The sequence below is a fragment of the Hemitrygon akajei genome, chromosome 22, assembly GCF_048418815.1.
Source record: "Hemitrygon akajei chromosome 22, sHemAka1.3, whole genome shotgun sequence".
NCBI classification, from domain to species: Eukaryota; Metazoa; Chordata; class Chondrichthyes; order Myliobatiformes; family Dasyatidae; genus Hemitrygon; species Hemitrygon akajei.
In genome coordinates, this window is record NC_133145.1 from 29,769,391 (window position 1) to 29,790,021 (window position 20,631).

Below are 20,631 nucleotides of genomic sequence, written 5' to 3' on the forward strand. Positions count from 1 at the left end.
CAGTCTGAAAAGGAAAAATTCACAAAGTAATTTATTAGTGCATTAGTTTGCAAAGGATACAAAAAAAGCTAACCCAGTCTGTACTTTAAAATGCAGGAATAGGACAAGGAAACATTTACCTGGTTTACACATCACAGTCAGTGCAGATTGGAAATAACAACTCCTCCTCACTGACAATCAACACTGGCACACCTCAAGGATGCGTGCTTAGCCCACAGCTCTTCTCTCTCCACATCTACGATCGTGTGGTTAAGCACAGCCTATAAATGCTGTCTACAAGTTGCATCTGTAAAGGCTGAACTTGTTGGCAGAATTTCAGATTGGTGTGGGTGATGCATTGGGCAGTTTTGACTAGCCATTGTAGAACCTTTCCCTCTGCCGCAGTGCAGTCTCGATACTAGACAGTGATGCAGCTTGACAGGATGCTCTCCTTCCTGATGGAGGGCCTCGGCCCGAAACGTTGGCTACTCTTTTCTCATGGATGCTGCCTGACCTGCTGAGTTCTTTCCAGCGTTGCGTACGTATTCTAGGATGCTCTCTACTGTGCACCTGTAGAATGAGGTGAGTATGGACTTGCAAAGTCCTGCTGTCTCCTTCCTCCTTAGAAAGCAGAGGCATTGGTCAGCTTTCTTGACTGCGTAAGATGTGTTCTGGGGTCTTGAGAAGTTGTGTGTGACTTGCACTCCCAGGAGTTTGAAACCATTTGTGGTTTCCACTGATGAGTGGTGCAAGTTCTCCTGAAGTTGATGACCATCCACTTTGTCTAGTTGACATTAAGGAGAAGGTTATTCTGCTGGCACTAGGCCTAGAGCTCTTGCATCTCTTCTCCATAGGCTATCTCGTCGTCATGACAAATGCCAGTGATATTGAACCCGATTCTGATTCTGATCAGTATTGAATTGAATTGAATTGACTTTATTACTTACATCCTTCACATACATGAGGAGTAAAACTCTTTACGTTACCGTTCCATCTAAATGTACAATGTGCAATTTATAGTAATTTGTAATAGATAGTATGTACAACGGGACATTCAATATAGCATAGAAATACAATTGTATTAGAATGAATTAATCAATCTGATGGCCTGGTGGAAGAAGCTGTCCAGGAGCGTGTTGGTCCTGGCTTTTGTGCTGTGGTACCGTTTCCCAGATGGCAGCAGCTGGAACAGTTTGTGGTTGGGGTGACTGAGGTCCCTGATAATCCTTCGGGTCCTTTTTACACACCTGTCTTTGTAAATGTCCTGAATAGTGTGAAGTTTTTGGATAGTAAAAGGTTACAGTAACAATACTATTTATTAATGATGTTATTTCTCAATTATCTTTTAAAAATATTAATATTAATGATTTTTGAATAGCTTTTCTAAAATACATAATTTATTTTAATCTGTCTGTTATAATAATAGTAAAGTAGTAAATACACATAAAAACAACAGGAATCATCTGTTTACCTTAATAAAATACATAATTGTTGTTACTAATTCGTAAATCTATGATAAACTCTGTTCAAAATTAGTGTGGCACCTAAAATAATTTTTTTATCATCATTTTCAATAGGTTTCAATAGGTACATTTAATGTCAGAGAAATGTATACAATATTCATCCTGAAATTCTTTTTCTTCACAAACATCCACAAAAACAGGGGTGCCTCAAAAAATGAATGACAGTCAAATGTTAGAACCCCAAAAGCTCCCCCCCAGCTCCCCCCCACACATAAGCAGCAGCAAAGTGACAACCCCCTCCAACCAGCAAAAAGCATCTGCATCCTCCACTGAGCACTCAAGCACGGAGGAAATCATCAATAAAGACACAGATTTGCAGTACCCCAAAGACTACTTGTTCACCCAGTAATTTGACATACCGCAGGCTCCCTCTCTCCCTAATACGGGAAAAAGAGGTGTCCCCATTTGGGCAAACTCTCTCAGAAAGATTTGCCATCCCTGTTAATGGGTGAAGAAATTTATGACAAATATATATCCTCATTAGTTATTTGACATAATTCTCCTAAAACTTTGCCTTCTGTTTATAAATCAAATGAAAATGATAGAATGCTTTTCAGGCAGTTAATTTATGACTCTCTACTCCCCAGCCACTCATAGCGAGAATATTTAGCTCGTATGTCTGCAGATATGATTTTCAGAGTCATCCTACGTTCTCTGATTCCTCTTCAAAATGTGCTTTGATTGATTTTATTATTCCCACAAGACAAAGGAGACTCAATTCAAGTTATTCACAGTCCATAACTGAATTAGTTACCATTGTCTTAAGTAGAGAAACCAACCATGTGAATTGAGTACAGCAATTGGACTTAAACTAGGCTTTCCCAGAAGTCTGTTTGCTATTTGAGGACTTGGTGATTGCAGACTGGGGAAAATAATGGCAGTGTTTATAAAACAACTTAAAACAGTGCTGAAGTTTGCTTTACATCAAGTAAATTTGGCTCTGCCCACTATGACAACATACTGAGTTCTATTCTTTTAAATTTGCAAAGTGCTGAGGGGTTGATCTTTGTTGTAAAGATTTATATATGAAAATCACACTGCTACAACTTTTCAGAAATTGTTTAATTGAAAAGATACCACCAGACACAGATACTGCCCTGAGCTTATTTGTTTAAATAAAGAGGCACTGGTATGAATGTCAAAGATTCTGACACAACTCTTTTAAATTGGTCAGTGTCAGATTAGTTGAAAAATATTTGACAATTACTTAAAATAGTTTCAGATAGGAGCCTGCATCAAGCAGATTTTATATTCTGACGTTTATAGCCAATTAGTATTGTGAATGTTTTCTCCAGATAACCTTGCTAATAGTGAGTGACTGCTTAAAATGATGAATTAAACTTGAGCCAACAATGTGTCAAAAGTTACTGTATACAGCCAGAAGCTGATGGATTACAGGACTAACATATTTTACTATCTACCTATCAAATTAACTGTAGTAATTCAAGAGCAACAGAATAGATGTGCACCATAGTTCATAGTATAATAATCAGAGATATAATCAGAGAAGAATTTGAAACATTCTTCTGCTAAGGAAAATTAATGTTACGTTGGAATATTATATAGCACATGTGTTCAAGTTAGTTTGAGATATCACTTTGAAAATTCAAAGATAGTTTCTTTAGGAAACCTAATGCCAAAAACTCTCAAAATCCCATAACAGACTTGCATGCAGAATTACTGCCTTATAGGTCCACCTCATTCCAGACTTTGGTCTGTCTGCATAGAGTTTGCACTTTCTTTCTGTAACTGTGTGGTCTCCTGGAGGTGCTCGGGTTTCTACCCACATTCCAAAAGATGTACAGGTTGGTGGGTAAATTGCGAACTGTAAGTTGCTGCTAATGTGAAAGTGCATGGGAGAATCCGGGGAGGAAAACATTGGTTGCCTTGTGGGGAGATTAAAATATTATTAGTATGAACATAGAATATAGAACTGTATGACAAATTATGACCCCTTCAGCCCATGATGTTCTACCAATCTACATAAACCTACTTTACAATCAATCTGATTATTCTGTCCTGCACAGCCCTTAACCCTTCAGTTTCTTACATCCATATCCCTATCTACGAGTCTTTTCAATATTCCTACTGTACCAGTCTCTATCACCAGCTCCACAAGTGCATTCTGGTTGTAATAAAGTATGTCTTTAAAATAGAAGTCGTGTGAGAAGACACTTAATTGTTAATGAAGAACTGGTAGGCCAAAGGGCCTTTCTACACTTATGACATACTTCCGGCAAACTACCTGGTAATGTTACTACTGCACATTCCTGTCACTTGAGATATATAATCAGTTTTATATTAGTCAATACTACAGAGAAATTTGATTTCCTAACTTTATTCAGATTGCATAGAAATATTACATTGGGCTTTTGCATAGATTATATTGTAATTAACACATTATGAGGTAATCAAGAATGAACCAATGAAGCAAGTAGCAATGGTACAATAGGCTGGTAAAACTTGATGTTGAACAGTTTACAGTGGGTTGGAATTTTTAGGGGAGTCTAACAGGTCCAGTGGGGAGTCAATCCTCATCACATTCTAGAGGGGTTATACTGAGAGCATCCTGAGCAGCTGCATCACTGCCTGGTTCGGAAATTGCACCATCTCGGATCGCAAGACCCTGCAGCGGATAGTGAGGTCAGCTGAGAAGATCATCGGGGTCTCTATTCCCGCCATCACGGACATTTATATCACACGCTACATCCGCAAAGCAAACAGCATTATGAAGGACCTCACACACCCCTCATACAAACTCTTCTCCCTCCTGCCATCTGGGAAAAGGCACCGAAGCATTCGGGCTTGCACGACCAGACTATGTAACAGTTTCTTCCCCCAAGCTATCAGACTCCTCAATACCCAGAGCCTGGACTGACACCTTACTGCCCTATTGTCTTGTTTATTATTTATTGGAATGCCTGCACTGTTTTGTGCACTTTACGCAGTCCTGTGTAGGTCTGTAGTCTAGTGTAGTTTTTTCCTATGTTGTTTTTTACGTAGTTCTGTCTAGTTTTTGTACTGTGTCATGTAACTCCATGGTCCTGAAAAAACGTCTCATTTTTACTATGTACTGTACCAGCAGTTATGGTCGAAATGACAATAAAAAGTGACTTGACTTGAAAATCCTGATGTTATAAACATGACTAAAAATAAGAATATCAGAGGTGGTGTAGAACTTTGAAAAAGCGGATTTTGAAGCTCAGAGGCATCTATGGTTGCTTGTCAATTGGTTAAACCAGAGTTGATGATAAAGTTAGGTACTAGGGTATTGAAATTAATAATCAAAATCAAATGAGAATGTTCACTTCCCAGTGTCCAACTGGAGAAACTTCTTTCTCCACAACAACTTGATCCCCAACACTGCTATTTGATGTACTTAAACTGCACAAAAAAGCAAACATTTTAAAAGAAAGTCTGGAAGTCAATAATAAGGATATTTGTTAGTTCTATACCAACTAAAGTTGCTGTACATTCTTTCCCCACAGTTAATGGAAGCTTCAAAGGGCAGCACTTCGAATGCACATTCAGGTGGCATGGTAGCACAGAGTATGACTGTTACTAATTATTTTATATAAAGGTACACTCTATGCCACAGTTGTCAAAATGGTTGTTGTGACACATCTACTGTGGTAGTGTAGTGGGGAGTACTTTCAGCTTTCAAAGACTGGCTAACAGTCTCACGAAAAGGAGAGCTGAGTGTGTAAGTCTCTCCCTGCCAGTACATAGCCTCTCCAACAGCAAACCTCATGTAGTGCCTCCTTGCTGATGACACACGCAAACTGAACTCCTTTCGGACTCAGGCTGAACTACAGAGGATGGGGAAGGGGTCTGGCCCCTGCACATGCAGCATGCAGGCCCACTGGCATGTGGACACAGCTGGGTGCTTGTGAACCAGATTCCCAGATATGGGCAAATAGCCCTAGCGGGCAGCGTTCGGAGAGACAAAGGCTATGGGAGCAAACCAAGGCAGCACATCTGAAGTGGATCCCCTAAGGCGGTTGGATGATATTGAACATCCTTCCGGCAGATCCTGCAGCCAAGCTGGTGCCAAACCTATTTCTTCATAAGCTTTCCTTTGGACAACACTGTTGAGGCAGAGAGGGGGATCTAGATGACTGGGCATCTCAGGATCTCCTGTCCAGGCTTGTGATGATGATCATCATTACCCATTGTCCTTTGAGACAGATGGATGTCAACCAACTCCATGCCACAAACTGTAATATACTTTGGTTTGAAACCTACTCCATTCAGTTTTGTATCTCATTTGTTCTTCGACCATTAAGCCATTACTGAAACCAATTGCATTGGATGATCAAGGATGACCATCTCTGACTCGAAATGTTCACTCCATTTCTCTTCCACAGATGTGATCTGACTTGCTGAGTATTTCCAGTATTTTCTATTTTGGTTCAGATATTATCCCTAAGCTCCAAAGTCTTCAGGCTCAGTGAATCAACAATTAATCTTGAGTTCTCCCAGACAAAGAGAAAGGAAAACTGGATGATAATCTATAGTAGGATACTGATCATCAAAAGTCCAATAAGCAATCCATAAACGTATCTTCTCAGTGTTAGTGAGGTTAGAGGCAGTAGATAATAAAGGAGAAGGAAACCTGGTTATTGTTTATTCAAAGCAATTTCATAAAAAAGGGTTAATAAGCTGTGTTGCTCAGTTGGGTTACATTCATATATTCATTCAATGGCTTCGCAAATTTGTACTTGATCTGTTTAAAGTTTAGCATTTCAGGTACTCACATATAGGCTCAGCTTTGTCTATTTTTTTGTTCACTTTGAATTGTCAGGAAATAATAATTTTTCAGATGGGTTTTTAATATCCTTCCTGTCGGAATTGCTTCAACTTTGCTTGCTCACTTGTGATCTGAATAGCTGACCTGAGATGTAACTGTCCTTCCTGCACTAATAAACCTCAATCGTAAAATAATGTATAGGCCAATCCCATATATAATTTATTTCCCCGTAAGTATTTTACAGTTTGAGATGAAGAACAGTTTAAAAGCCTTGTGAGCTTTTTTTTTTGGTGAACATTCAGGTCAGCTAATAGTCACACTATCTCTCCTGATGGAGTTTGTGTGTGAAGCTGACTCGACGGTCCAGCAGTAAGGAGATAAATATTTTACATTGCACAAAATGTGGTTTTGGCATGTTCCAAAGCAAATCTCTCTCAGTTTGTTTCTGGATTTTATTTCTTTGCCTCTGATTTTTTTTAAAAATTAAGATTTCTACAGGTTCGTGGTTGATCAATGACAGCTGCATATTATCACGTTTATGATTATTGATTGAGGGCCAGCTGGTGCCATTAGTTGACTGTGTTATACAAAGCAAACATTCATTCGGTCAACTGGCACGACTATTAGCCCTCAGCAGGCTCTGATGTGAGAGGCCGATCGCCTTTACATGAAGACATATCTGAAATCTATGGGGAGTGCATTTCATTAGCTGCAGTAGTTCAACTTGAAACAAAGCACGTGGCCCATTAAAAAATTTTTCATGATAAGTTTTTAAAGAGGGAACATGTTTAATTTTATTTGATGTTGTAGCTTGAAGTTTTTCCATTGAACGATCAACATGGACCATTGAAGACTTAATTATGTCTCCTGTTCCTTGGGTTCATTCATGTTTGCTGTCATTTATTTTTAATATTTAAGAACTGAAGCCAGCTTCTGGGTTTGTTGAGAACTGATTCTTTCATTTGTTCACCTGAAGTTTATATTATCTCAACATAAACCCCAGAACTAATTAGGAGAGCTTCTCTTTCTGCACCATCGACATAACCCTACTGAACCAGAGTGGTGTTACTTCTTTGTTGGTCAGCATAAGACTCTTATTTTGAATACGTTTTCAGGTTTTCTAAAGCCCAGAGCCCTATGAAAAGGAAAACTAATTTACTGTTCTCCTTATAATGTACAATAATAACGTGCATGTGTCTAAAAAGAGTACGCTAACATGTTTCTACCAGATGCAGTTACCTCAGTGATTCTTCCCTTTATATTACTGTCAAATGCATCATAATGTTCTCTCTAAAATGCTTTGTTTCTCTCTGCTGTTTTTTGTTGTTGACACATTACTAGGTATTAATTGTTAAGGGAACATCAGTAAATTACCCAGTCAAACTGATGCAAATATGCTGCTTTCCATGATTGGTGGATGCCAGATTGGATTGATTGCTTCCTCCAAGCTGAGCTGATGAGTGGAAGTTAAGTCGTCATTTATTTCTTAAAGGATATTTGTCAGGACAAACCATCAATTCTCATTAGTTGTGCCCTCCTCTTGATTGGTGGGGTGTTTAAAGACGCTTGCAATGACATTAGACTTCAACCAATTCATTAATTATTTATCTGTATAGAATATGGTCATAAAGGCACTCTATCATTAATAATAATCATCATGAGATGATTAAGGCATCAGATTCACAGGTTAAAACTGAATTAATGGAAATTTGATTATAAACTGGAACTAGGTGATCAGATAATTTGCAAGTTGCGGACAAAAGCTTCTGTGTGTGTGTGTAAGGGGGTATTTAGTCTTTTCCACTCAGAGTTGCATGAAAATATGACTTTGATACAAGAGATAATTCATAATAAGCACCTATACAAAAATGATCGTGTGCCAAGTGTCTATATCTGTGTTTAAAATGATCTGTACATTCTTGGAGTACAGAAAGAAATCCAAACATTTTCAATGTGACCTTCAGTTTGCTTTTGATTTGTTTTCCTTGATAGATAACAAATTTTTCTTTTAATAGCCAAAACTGACATCATTTCACTTGTTTGCTTTCAAATGTGCTGGGGTTTATTATGTTCACTCTATACATTCTCCAGCCAAAACAGCTAGCAAATCAAATATGTTCCATCATAAAATAATAGGTGTATGTTTGGAGCAGTGTGAAAAGATTATTGATTTACTAGTAATTATTGGGCAATGGACTGAACACATAAAGAATTTATTGCATTTTGAACAAATAACTGCACATACCCTTTGTGCCAAAGTGCATGTCAATCAATGGTTTTCTTTAACCAGAAGGCATTGCTAAGTATTGTGAAATAATTACACTTTTATGGGATTTGACTCTGCTTTCAAGGTCTTGAAAATCTTGCAAGGTTCAGATTTAAGTCTGTGAATAAGGAAGATCAGAAACAAAACCTCACCACATTATTAATAAACACATCCTACCCTTGTACAAATCCAAATGTATTTCTTAATGGCCACAAAAAACATTGAAAGGATTGAGTAACACATTTTCATTTATCATATGATTTTTCAATCTGAAAGAGAATTTTAATATCTTCAAACTTCATTTTTTCAAGATCTATTTAGTTGAATTTAATATTTGCTTAATTTAAATGATCACTGATGTCAAATTGTGATTAGTTAGTAAAAAGAAAGGTCTTTCTGGGCCAAATCACATTGTTCTTTCTTATAGCTCTTTAATGTTTTAAGTCTTGTTCAAGTTGACCATTCGAGATGAGCGAAGATATTGGATGATCAGCCAATACTCTGTCCAGAAAAATAAAGTGTCCACTATGAAAGAGGACATTAAAATGAGAATCTAACTGTCTGACTGAAGAGAAAAACTACTGATTCTCTGCATATTCGCGCAAATGATAATATATCGGCACATTGTGGCTTTTTTATTCTAAGCACGCAGAACATTGTTTTCCAAAGAGACAGATTTATTTGAACTGTGATCAATTTTAGAAATTTTCAGATAGCTCAGACCAAGTTTGGTTCTCATGCTTTTCTTATTACTAAATCTGATGAATTGGTACACTATAGTAGAATAAGTGCATAATATAATGATTTTTAATGGAATTTTCCTTTTTACGCAGCTTGATAAGGTCTCTCATATCAATTTGTATGAGTATTTCAATTTATGCAATTTTTTTTACTTACACAGTAACTCTCCTGCAGGCATGCAGACAACACTCACAGCCCATCTCTGATTATAACACTTTTCACCTACCGGTAACTTGTTGATTTCCCTGGCCCACTCCTCTGCTAGCTGCCTCTCAAGACCAGCTAATGACCTGGTCCTCACCCTTGTGAATAGTTTTCCTTTGTGCTTCGTACCCTCTCCAAGGCCTAAAGCCCACAAAGGAAAGGCTTTTGGCAAGGCCCAATCTACTGCCCTTGGGACTGTTTTGGTACACTATAGTTTTGCAAAACAGAGTTTTGCAGTGTTAAAATCTCAATAAAGTATTTGTAGATCCATTGTACACCAGTAGTTTAGCAAATGTTAAAAAGCATTTTCTGTGTCTACTTGTGTAAATAAGAGAGTACTATAAAACATGGCAATTCAGTCAAGCGATGAGTCTAAAGGAATATCCACATAACCAAAGTTAGAGCATAAACTCATATAAATATACAGTATACATATTAGTTCCATACAGCAACATTATTTTCACTCTGTAACAGTGAGGGCTATTTCCTCCAGTTTTTTGACTGAAACAAATGATCATGTGATGTGACAATCTACAAGAACAACTCCAGGATGCACAGAAGAGCAGAATACAATTGATCTGTAGGACAATGGCAATGGTATGAGGGGAGAGTATTATAGTTGAAATGTATTTTGTTGATTGCTCACAGGGTGACATGGGGCTAGAAATTCCTTCTTACGTTGCGTTTCATTGGAGTTGTATGGTTGAATGTGTGTTGAAATTGAGTAGAGTCCATTGCTTACACAGAGCAAAAAAAACCCAGATACATCATTGCTGTCATCATTTTGACGCTTTGTACAAAATGAATGTAATTTCTCACTGTCAGTGTACTACTCTCTCTTGACATGGGTAAAACCTGCTGCGTTGAAAATTAATCTCATCAGTGATTGATTACTCTCAAGGTGAGCAGCCACTGACGTTTACAGACTTACAGGTATTCACCAAGCAAGCTGCTCCAGAACACTTGCAGTCAGTTACACTAATTCAAATCAGAACAATGCAAAATACCAAAGCTGTTTAATGGGATAGTTAGGGGGTCCTGCTGGCATATGGCCTAGTGGATAAGGCATCAGGTCTAGTGATCTGAAGGTCACTGGTTCGAGCCTCAGCTAAAGCAGCGCATTGTGTCCTTGAGCAAGGCACTTAACAACACATTGCTCTGTGACAACACTGGTGCCAAGCTGCTTGGGTCCTAGTGCCCACCCTTGGACAACATTCGGTGGCGTGGAGAGGGGAAGACTTGCAGCATGGGCAACTGCCGGTCTCCCATACAACCCTGCCCAGGCCTGCGCCCTGGAAACCTTCCAAGGCGCAAATCCATGGTTTCAGGAGACTCACGGATGCCTATAGGGGGTCTTAATACTTCTCTCTTAAGTCACTAAACTGCATTGCAAATAATCACTGTTGCATTATCCTAAATTAAGTTCAGTAGCCTGAACATCTCATTAGAAACTGCTGCTTCAAAAAGCACACACAAAATGCTGGTGGAACACAGCAGGCCAGGCAGCATCTATAAGGAGAAGCACTGTCGACGTTTCGGGCTTCTCCTTATAGATGCTGCCTGGCCTGCTGTGTTCCACCGGCATTTTGTGTGTTGTTGTTTGAATTTCCAGCATCTGCAGATTTCTTTGTGTTTGCACTTCAAAAAGCCATCTATTGCACCGGTGCCCAGGATGAGCATAATGGTTGGCATCAATAACTACCACCTGGCAGCATTTAAACCAATCATAATGAAGCGCTTTGAGAGGCTGGTAATGGAGTGAATCAACTCCAATTTGCCGACTGCCACAACAGGTCAACAGCCGATGTGATTTTTCTGGCGTTTCACTCTGTTCTGGACTGTCTGGATAACAGGAACTCATCTGTCAGGCTGCAGTTTATTGACTACAGATCAGCGTTCAACACCAGTGAGCAATTAATCCTCATCATTAGGCTTCATTGGGTCTCTGTACCTCTCTCTGCAATTGATACTAGACTTGCCCATCAGCAAACCTGAAACAGTGAGGATTGGTAACAGCATCTCCTCTTTGCTGATCATCAACACAGATACATCTGAAGGCTGTGTGCTTAACCTTCCACTCTACTCTCTGTATACAAGGTGATTGTGTGGCTACCTATGGCTCCAATACTACCTTCAAATTTGCCACACACTACTGTAGTTGGATTAATCAGAGATATCGATGAGTTAAATTAACAGGACAAGAGAGGGTTGAGTAGTGCCATAACAACAATGTCTCGCTCAGTGTCAGCAAAACTAAAGAGCTGATTATTGACCTCAGGAAGAGCGTTACACTGTTCTATCTGCTAGTGATGTCTATTATTGTATACTTAGAGTGCATTCCAGTATGATCATGTTACAATGCCAATTGCTTCTTGTTTCATCGTCTTATAGGTAAAGTGTACAATGAAACATAGAAAGCCAAGTAACACACACAAAATGCGGGAGGAACTCAGCTGGTCAGGCAGCATCTATGGAAAGGAATAAAGAGTCAACGTTTCAGGCGGAGACCCTTCATCAGGACAGATTTTCAGCATCTGCAGAATCTCAAACACGAGGAAATCTGCAGGTGCTGGAAATTCAAGCAACACACACAAAATGCTGGTGGAACACAGCAGGCCAGGCAGCATCTATAGGAAGAAGCACTGTCGACATTTCAGGCCAAGACCCTTTGTCAGGACTGACTGAAAGAAAAGATAGTAAGAGATTTGAAAGTAGGTGGGGGAGGGGGAAATCATAGGAGAAGCCAGGAAGGGGTGGGGTGAAGCTAAGAGCCGGAAAGGTGATTGGCAAAAGTGATACAGAGCTGGAGAAGGGAAAGGATCATGGGACGGGAGGCCTAGGGAGAAAGAAAGGGAGAGGGGAGCACCAGAGGGAGATGGAGAACAGGCGGAATGATTGGCAGAGAGAGAAAAAAAGGGGGGGGGAATAAATAAATAAGGAATGGGGTAAGAAGGGGAGGAGGGGCATTAACGGAAGTTAGAGAAATCAATGTTCATTGCATCAGGTTGGAGGCTACCCAGCCGGTATATAAGGTGTTGTTCCTCCAACCTGAGTGTGGCTTCATCTTGACAGTAGAAGAGGCCATGGATAGACATATCAGAATGAGAATGGGACGTGGAATTAAAATGTGTGGCCACTGGGAGATCCTGCTTTCTCTGGCGGACAGACTGTAGGTGTTCAGCGAAACGGTCTCCCAGTCTGCGTCAGGTCTCACCAATATATAAAAGGCCACACCAGGAGCACCGGATGCAATATACCACACCAGCCGACTCACAGGTGAAGTGTCGCCTCACCTGGAAGGACTGTCTGGGGCCCTGAATGGTGGTGAGGGAGGAAGCGTAAGGACAAGTGTAGCACTTGTTTCGATAAGTGCCAGGTGGGAGATCGGTGGGAAGGGATGGGGGGACGAATGGACAAGGGAGTTGTGTAGGGAGTGATCCCTGTGGAAAGCAGAAAAGTGGAGGAGGGAAAGATGTGCTTGGTAGTGGGATCCCGTTGGAGGTGGCAGAAGTTACGGAGAATTATACGTTGGACCCGAAGGCTGGTGGGGTGGTAGGTGAGGACAAGGGGAACCCTATCTTGAGTGGGATAGCGGACGGATGGAGTGAGGGCAGATGTGTGGGAAATGGGAGAGATGCGTTTGAGAGCAGAGTTGATGGTGGAGGAAGGGAAGCCTCTTTATTTAAAAAAGGAAGACATCTCCTTCATCCTGGAATGAACCCCCAAATTTACCCTTGTTGACTTCATTAACTTTGCCTCCAGCTTTCACCTTGTCCTCAAATTTACTTGGTCCATTTCCCACACCTCCCTCCCCTATCTTGATCTTTCTGTCTCCATCTCTGGAGACGGCTTATCTACTGTTATCTACTATAAGCCTACAGATTCTCACAGCTACCTGGACTATTCCTCTTCCCACCATGTCTCTTGCAAAAATGCCATCCCCTTCTCACAATTCCTCCGCCTCCGCCACATCTGCTCTCAGGATGAGGTTTTTCATTCCAGGACGAAGGAGACGTCTGGTGTGGTATACTGCGTCCAGTGATCCTGGTGCAGCCTTTTATATGTTAGTGAGACCTGATGAAGACTGGGAGACCGTTTCACTGAACACCTATGTTCTGTCCGCCAGAGAAAGCAGGATCTCCTAGTGGCCACACATTTTAATTCCACGCCCCATTCCCATTCTGATATGACTATCCATGGCCTCCTCTACTGTCAAGATAAAACCACAGTCAGGTTGGAGGAGCAATACCTTATATTCTGTCCGGGTAGCCTCCAACCTGATGGCATGAACATTGATTTCTCTAACTTCCATTAATGCCCCCCTCCCCTTCTTACCACATCCCTTATTTATTTATCTCCCCCTCCTTTTTTTCACTCTCTCTGCCCATCACTCCTCGCCTGTTCTCCATCTCCCTCTGGTGCTCCCCTCCCCTTTCTTTCTCCCTAGGCCTCCCGTCCCATGATCCTTTCCCTTCTCCAGCTCTGTATCACTTTTGCCAATCACCTTTCCGGCCCTCAGCTTCACCCCACCCCCTCCGGTCTTCTCCTATCATTTCGGATTTCCCCCTCACCCTCCTACTTTCAAATCTCTTACTATCTTTTATTTCAGTTAGTCCTGACGAAGGGTCTCGGCCCGAAACATTGACAGCATCCCTATAGATGCTGCCTGGCCTGCTGTGTTCCACCAGCATTTTGTGTGATCTGCAGAATCTCTTGTGTTTAATAGTGTACATTTCGGACTGTTTAACAATGCCATCCATCTCCTGTATTGTCTCAGTAACTGCCATTACAATAAAACCCAATGCATGTTAGTCCCTTGGCTGCCTTCCTGTCACTCAAATCCACCTGCCTTTGCTAATTTTGTCCGTTCTTAGCTGTTACATGAAAAGGCTCAAGGGGAGAACTTGATGGTCATCTTCCCTCACTGTAATCATTCTCCTCTGTCAGTAAGCACAAAGCAATATTGGTAGCAATTATGTGGAAGCTTGTAAACTAGTACCAAGCAACCTTCTGGCTCAGGTCCTTCTTTAGGGAAATAAAGAGAAAGTGCAAGGGAAACGAAACTAAGGAAATAAAAATAGAGTTCCATATCCATTTCTTTATGTGGATAAATGGACTTTAACCATCCCAGTCACACGCCAGACCTTTACTGTTTATATGATAACGTGTTTCATTGCGCACCCAGCTCTCATTACGACTCTACCTCTATTCTAAGACCTTAAGGCTCCCACCTTTTTATAATTTATACATTATCATTTAACATTCTCTGCAGTTCACACCACATATAAATTGCTTGGTTCCTGAGGACTGGCTTATAATGAGAGCAGAGTGTAATAAGTAGAGTGCAAGAGAAATTATAAATATCACTGCTGGGTCAATTGACATTTATATAATTAGATACAAGGCAACGGACAAATAAGCTTTCATTTATATAATCCCTTCACAATCACAGGATGTCCCAAATCACTGCTTAGCCAATAAAAATATTTTGAAAATCTAGTCACTGTCATAATGTTGGGAAGCACATTGCTCTGTTTTGTTCACAGCAAAGTCCAGCTATATGTTAATGATCTATTTTTGATACACTATCCAGACAATCTGATTCAGTGGTGTTAATTGAGAGAATAATGTTGGTCAGGACACTGTGGCAGAATTCTGATTGATTTACTATGCTGCTGGCTTATTGGATATTGCATGCACAAGTCTTTTGAAGCATTCTGAGCTTTATTAAGAACACACATTGTTACTTAACAATTGTTACTTTTTCTGTACAGTTAATTTTAAGTGAACTAAAGCCTTTAAGGAGAGAATCCTAATTAAGCAAAGAAAGAAAGTTCAAAGTTCAGGGTAAATTTATAATCAAAGAACATATATGTCATCATATACAACCTTGAGATGTGTTTTCTTGCAAGCATACTCAGTAAATCCAAGAACCATAATAGAATCTATGAAAGACCTCACCCAACAGGGCAGTCAAACAACTAGTGTGCAAAAGACAACAAACTGTGCAAATACAACAGAGAAAAACAAATAGATAAATAAACAATAAATATCGAGAACATGAGATGCAGAGTCCTTGAAAGTTAGTCCATCGGTTATGGGAGCTGCTCAACTTCACCTGAATCTGAGAGTATAGATGAAGTCACAATAATTTATGAAATTCTCCTTAAAGCAGGGGATCCTAATGTTTTAATGCTATGGACATATACCAGTAACTGAGGGGTCTGTGAACCCCAGGTTGGGAACCCTTGCAAGAGTTCGAAATTTTTCAGAATTTTCATGTTAATGGGCACAGTAGTGAAGTAGTAGTTAAATTCCTGGACCAATAATCTAGATACATGGGCTAAAATCAGAGACTTGAATTTAAATCACTTCAGGAGCAGATGACATGTGGAAGTATTTAATTAAGGAGGACAAACTATGATGCTATTAGGCAGGAACTTGGGAGCGTAGATTGGGAATAGATGAACTCAGGAGAATGCAGAACGGAAATGAGGAGGTTGTTTAGGAAGCACTTGCATGTCAGTTATGAGTAGGTCTATCCAATTCTTTCTTTTTACAATATTTTTATTCAGAAGAAAAAAAAGATTTACAGAGTGCAACACATAGATACATCTCCATAACTTGTGTACATTCATATATTGTAATAAAATTGATCAAAATGTTATAGCATAACACATAAAGGTATACCACTCTGTAATCAAAAATTTAAAGATAGGTCATACATCATAAAAGAAATTTTTTTATATATAGAAAAAGTCAACCCCCTACCAACTACCAAAGAAGAAAGCTGATGGATGACAATGGATAATTAGGGAAAAAAAACATATTCACTTAAGAATAGAAGATAAAAATATACATAAAAGTCTATGCACTGTTAAACTTTATAAATTGGAAAAGTAATTTAGGAAAGGTCCCCAAATATCATTAAAAAATTGTTTCGAATTTAAGACTGAGCAGCGGATCTTTTCTAAATTTAAATACGACATAATATCACGTAGCCATTAAAGATGTGTAGGAGGAGTAGACTCCTTCCATTTAAGCAAGACTTTTTAGATAAAATAAAAAAAGCTTGGGAGGATGACCTAAATTGTCAGATTTCTGATGATAGATGGAATAAAATTCTTAAATGGGTTAATAAATCATCTTTCTGTGCTCGTCATTCTCTTCTACAATTTAAAGTGGTTCATAGAGCTTACATTTCTAAACAGAAGCGCTCCAGTTTTTACCCGAATGTTTCTCCACTTTGTAATAAATGCAACTCTGCTGATGCCTCTTCAATTTATATGTTTTGGTTTTGCCCTACAATTGAAAAGTTTTGGCGGGAAGTATCTCATACCTTCTCTCAACTTTTTAGGGTCCAATTTGACCCAAATCCCCTTACTGCCTTGTTTGGTATTATTGCAAATGAAGATATAACTTTAAATGCTCCTAACCTACAGGTTTTAGTTTTTACCTCTCTTTTAGCAAGAAGAGCAATCTTGCTTAAATGGAATGTCTATCCAATTAAGGCAGAGAAAGGATTGTAAAGGAGCATGGTCGACAAGAGATGTGGGACATCTACTCAAGAGAAGATGTAAGCACACTTACAGACTAGGAAGTGTTGTAGTGTGAACAAAGTCACCAGAGAAATGCCACAGGTAGATATGGAGATGTGGCTTGGGTCATCCGGATTCTCGTGCTAACATTACCTGACCTCAATACGTGGCATCCTGACAAGTATATCTGGGGATTACCTCTCCCTCAAATATCTCCACACTAATTCCCACACTACGCAAAATATAAATGTGGATAAAAGTTAAAAAGTACATACTGAAAACCACGGAATATGTACTCGGCAAACTGCCACTTGTGTGCAACTGAACCCATACCACCCTTTGCGACTGGTGGTCCCCTCTCACAAAGTTTAGTCTCTTACATAAACACACACACACACACACACACACACACACACACACACACACACACACACACACACACACACACACACACACACACACACACACACACACACACACACACACACACACACACACACACACACACACACACACACACACACACACACACACCTGTATATCTACCAGTTCATCTCTCTGCTATGTTTGTGATACCTTGTGATCCCGTAAGCTATGGCCTAAAACGGGTCCAAGTGTGAGTGTTAATTTTAAAATGACTCACCCACTTAGACTACTGAGATCACTGGCCACATTGGTCACAAAGGTATCCTGGATGAAGTTCCCAAATGTTGTCGTGTGAACAAAGTCGCAGAATAGATGCAAAGAAGTCTTTTATTCGACAGCATGAGGCACTACTGGCAACATATTGAGACTTTTTTGGAGGAAGAGGCTGTATTGACCCAATATTACATGACATTTTAAATGCTAAAGATCAAAGGACAATTTTATGTAATGGCTTCTCTGTAATGTTAACTGCTAATGCTAATGTAATGGTTTCTCTGTAGCAGAAATATTTGGGTTATGACTAGAGATAACGGGACTTAGGAATTCAGAGGCTATCCAATGGGAGAAATGTTATTCTTGCTTTTGTGTCTGTAGGTCGTTGATTTCGCAGGCTTTTGCCAGAAGGCGCGAGGGGGATGAAGAGAGAGGACATGGATGGAGAGATGTGGTAGGCCGCCCGACAGGGTGGACTCCGAGTGGGAGTCCGGAGGTCGACGACGCTCGGGTGAGATCGAAAGGTGGATAGAAGATCTTGCTGAGTGAGCTCCAATGATTTGTGCACAGACTGTTTAATAAGATTGGCGCCCTTTTTCTTTTATATTTTGTTTCTCTACGGACCACATAGTCCAAGAGTTATAAAGCTTAATCATTAAATCGCATATTGTGTACTGTTTGTTATTTTGGGGTATTGGTTTGTAACTAGGGACACATTGCGCAGCATCCACCCAAACAAGATTTCTTAAGTTTGGCCGGGCAGGGAGGTTATCACCTATGAGATCAAGTCACTAGGCAAAGTGAGTGTTATTTATATTTACAATGTATCTACAATGCATCCTTTGAATTGCATACAACTTTCACACCTCCTTCTTCGCAGCCACACTGCAGGCACCCAAAATGAATGTCAAATCAACTTTGTCTAGTTTTCCAACTATCTGCAGTTCATGGGTCTTCGGAACCCATTATCCAGAGCTGCATTTTAAATTTAATCTACAATCCACATTCTGCTCTAAAGATTGGTTGCTGAAGTTAATATTTTGCTATATAACCTAACTTCAGGATACTCTTTAGCAGTCCTTTCCTCGTGGCACTCCTGGACAAAATTAACATCTGTGCTATCATCCCTAATGGCTACCTGCAAGACTCTAAGCAGAGATTGTTCCAGAAATTTGACCGACAGTCTTTAAAATGCAGCTTCATTGTTTGTATGCCTGCTGCCTCCTTCCCTGCTGGGTAGTTGCAGTTTAATCACATTCTTTATCTTCACCCTCCATTCCCTGATAGCTAAAACTGATGTGTCTATCAGTGATTACTCGCTGTTCAGGGGTGCCAACTATGTAAATGTATCAGGCTCACAGGCCTTCTGCTCACTGTGTAGCAGAGGTTGGGGTGGTGGAGTGGTCTCTGTTTGAATGACTGAAAGAAACCTCTCACCATTGGTGCCCCCCTTCAGACCGTCCATTGGTTTGCTGGACCAACCACTAAAAGGGACCAGCTCATTTATATTCACCCCCCATTCAGGCTGGGGGGGTGACTACCTTCAGATACATTGTGCAATTTCTTCTCTTTCTCAGTCTGCCACACCATTGAAGTTGTGGAATCTGATGTCTCTGCTATATCTTGGATATCTTCCCATCTATTCTTCCCTGTATTTTTTTCTACTCTATGCTGTACAAGTAATCATCTGCCTTCAGCAACCAGCTCTCATTACAGAGTACCATTACCATTACACTTCAGCGTGTGATTCATGGCTCGCTGTTGCCCTCTCTCAGTGTCCTTGGCCTTCGTGTATGCTATGGGTCTGCGTCCATTGTCTGTGGTCAGCCGGCTGGTGTTCATCACTTAGGCTCTCCGCAATGACTCTGTTACTGGGTACATTTGATCTCCCGCTCAGTCTGTGGGGGTGGCAAGAGGGTGAGTCGTACACTTTAACCTGAGTCCAGTGTTTCCACTGGTTGTCTCGCTGAGTCAGCACACAGACTCAGGTGTCATTTTTCGGAAGTACTAGCTGTGGCCCTATCCATCTGGGAGCAAACCCTGCCCTTTCAGGCAGCATCCTCACCATGATTTGGTCACCCAGCTATGAGACAACCATCTCTTTTCCCTCGGGCTCTCTGATCAGCGATGTGCTGGCGTTGTTTCGCTTGGCCCTTCAACACTTCAAGTTGGTTGTAAAGGTTCTTCACATCTCCATGTAATCTTACTAAATTGGCAGTTGTAGTTTCTTCTTGTACTGACGTCTGCCCCCCTCACACTGATGTCTGCCCACTCGTTCCCTTTCTGCTTCTTCCTATCCCCTTTCTGGTGAGTCTTTAATCACTGCTCCCTCCTCAGGCAGCAGCACCTCCTCAAACAGCACCTCACTGTGCTTGGCCCCTACCCTTTGACCCTCCTGACACAATTCCCGCACATTGCCCTGTCTCTCCTCCCTGCTTGGGGCTGCTGTCTCTCACTGGGCCATGTAAGTTGCTTTGCAGGTCACACATGTTCCCTGCCTTGCCCATGTTATTCCTCCTTTTACCGAGTCTATGATCGCACCAGCCTTACTCAGTGTGTCTATCCCCAGGATAGTACCTTCATTGTTGGGCACACACAAGAATCTGCAGGAAAGCTGCTCTCCCTCAATCTCAAGTACATCTCTCCACCCTTGTTGTTTTACCTCCTGCATTGGTAATGTACATTGTCTCTCTAGTCATGAGCAAGGGTAGATCAGTTATCAGTATTGATTAGCCCACGTCCATTAACACTTCATATTGCTGGTCCTCTAAGAAAAGTCTCATGTAGATCCATGGATGACCACCACTGGCATTAGAGGCGGCCGCCAACTATTTGGCTAACCTCACCAGCTCTATAATCTGGACAACAGTCAAATCAGAAAGACAGGGCACTGCTGTGGATTCTGCCTGCTTGGGTGAGTGATTTTTACACTTCCCTTGTTTTTCAGAGCACTGCCTCCCACCCTGGTCTGAGAAGCCACAGCTATAACAA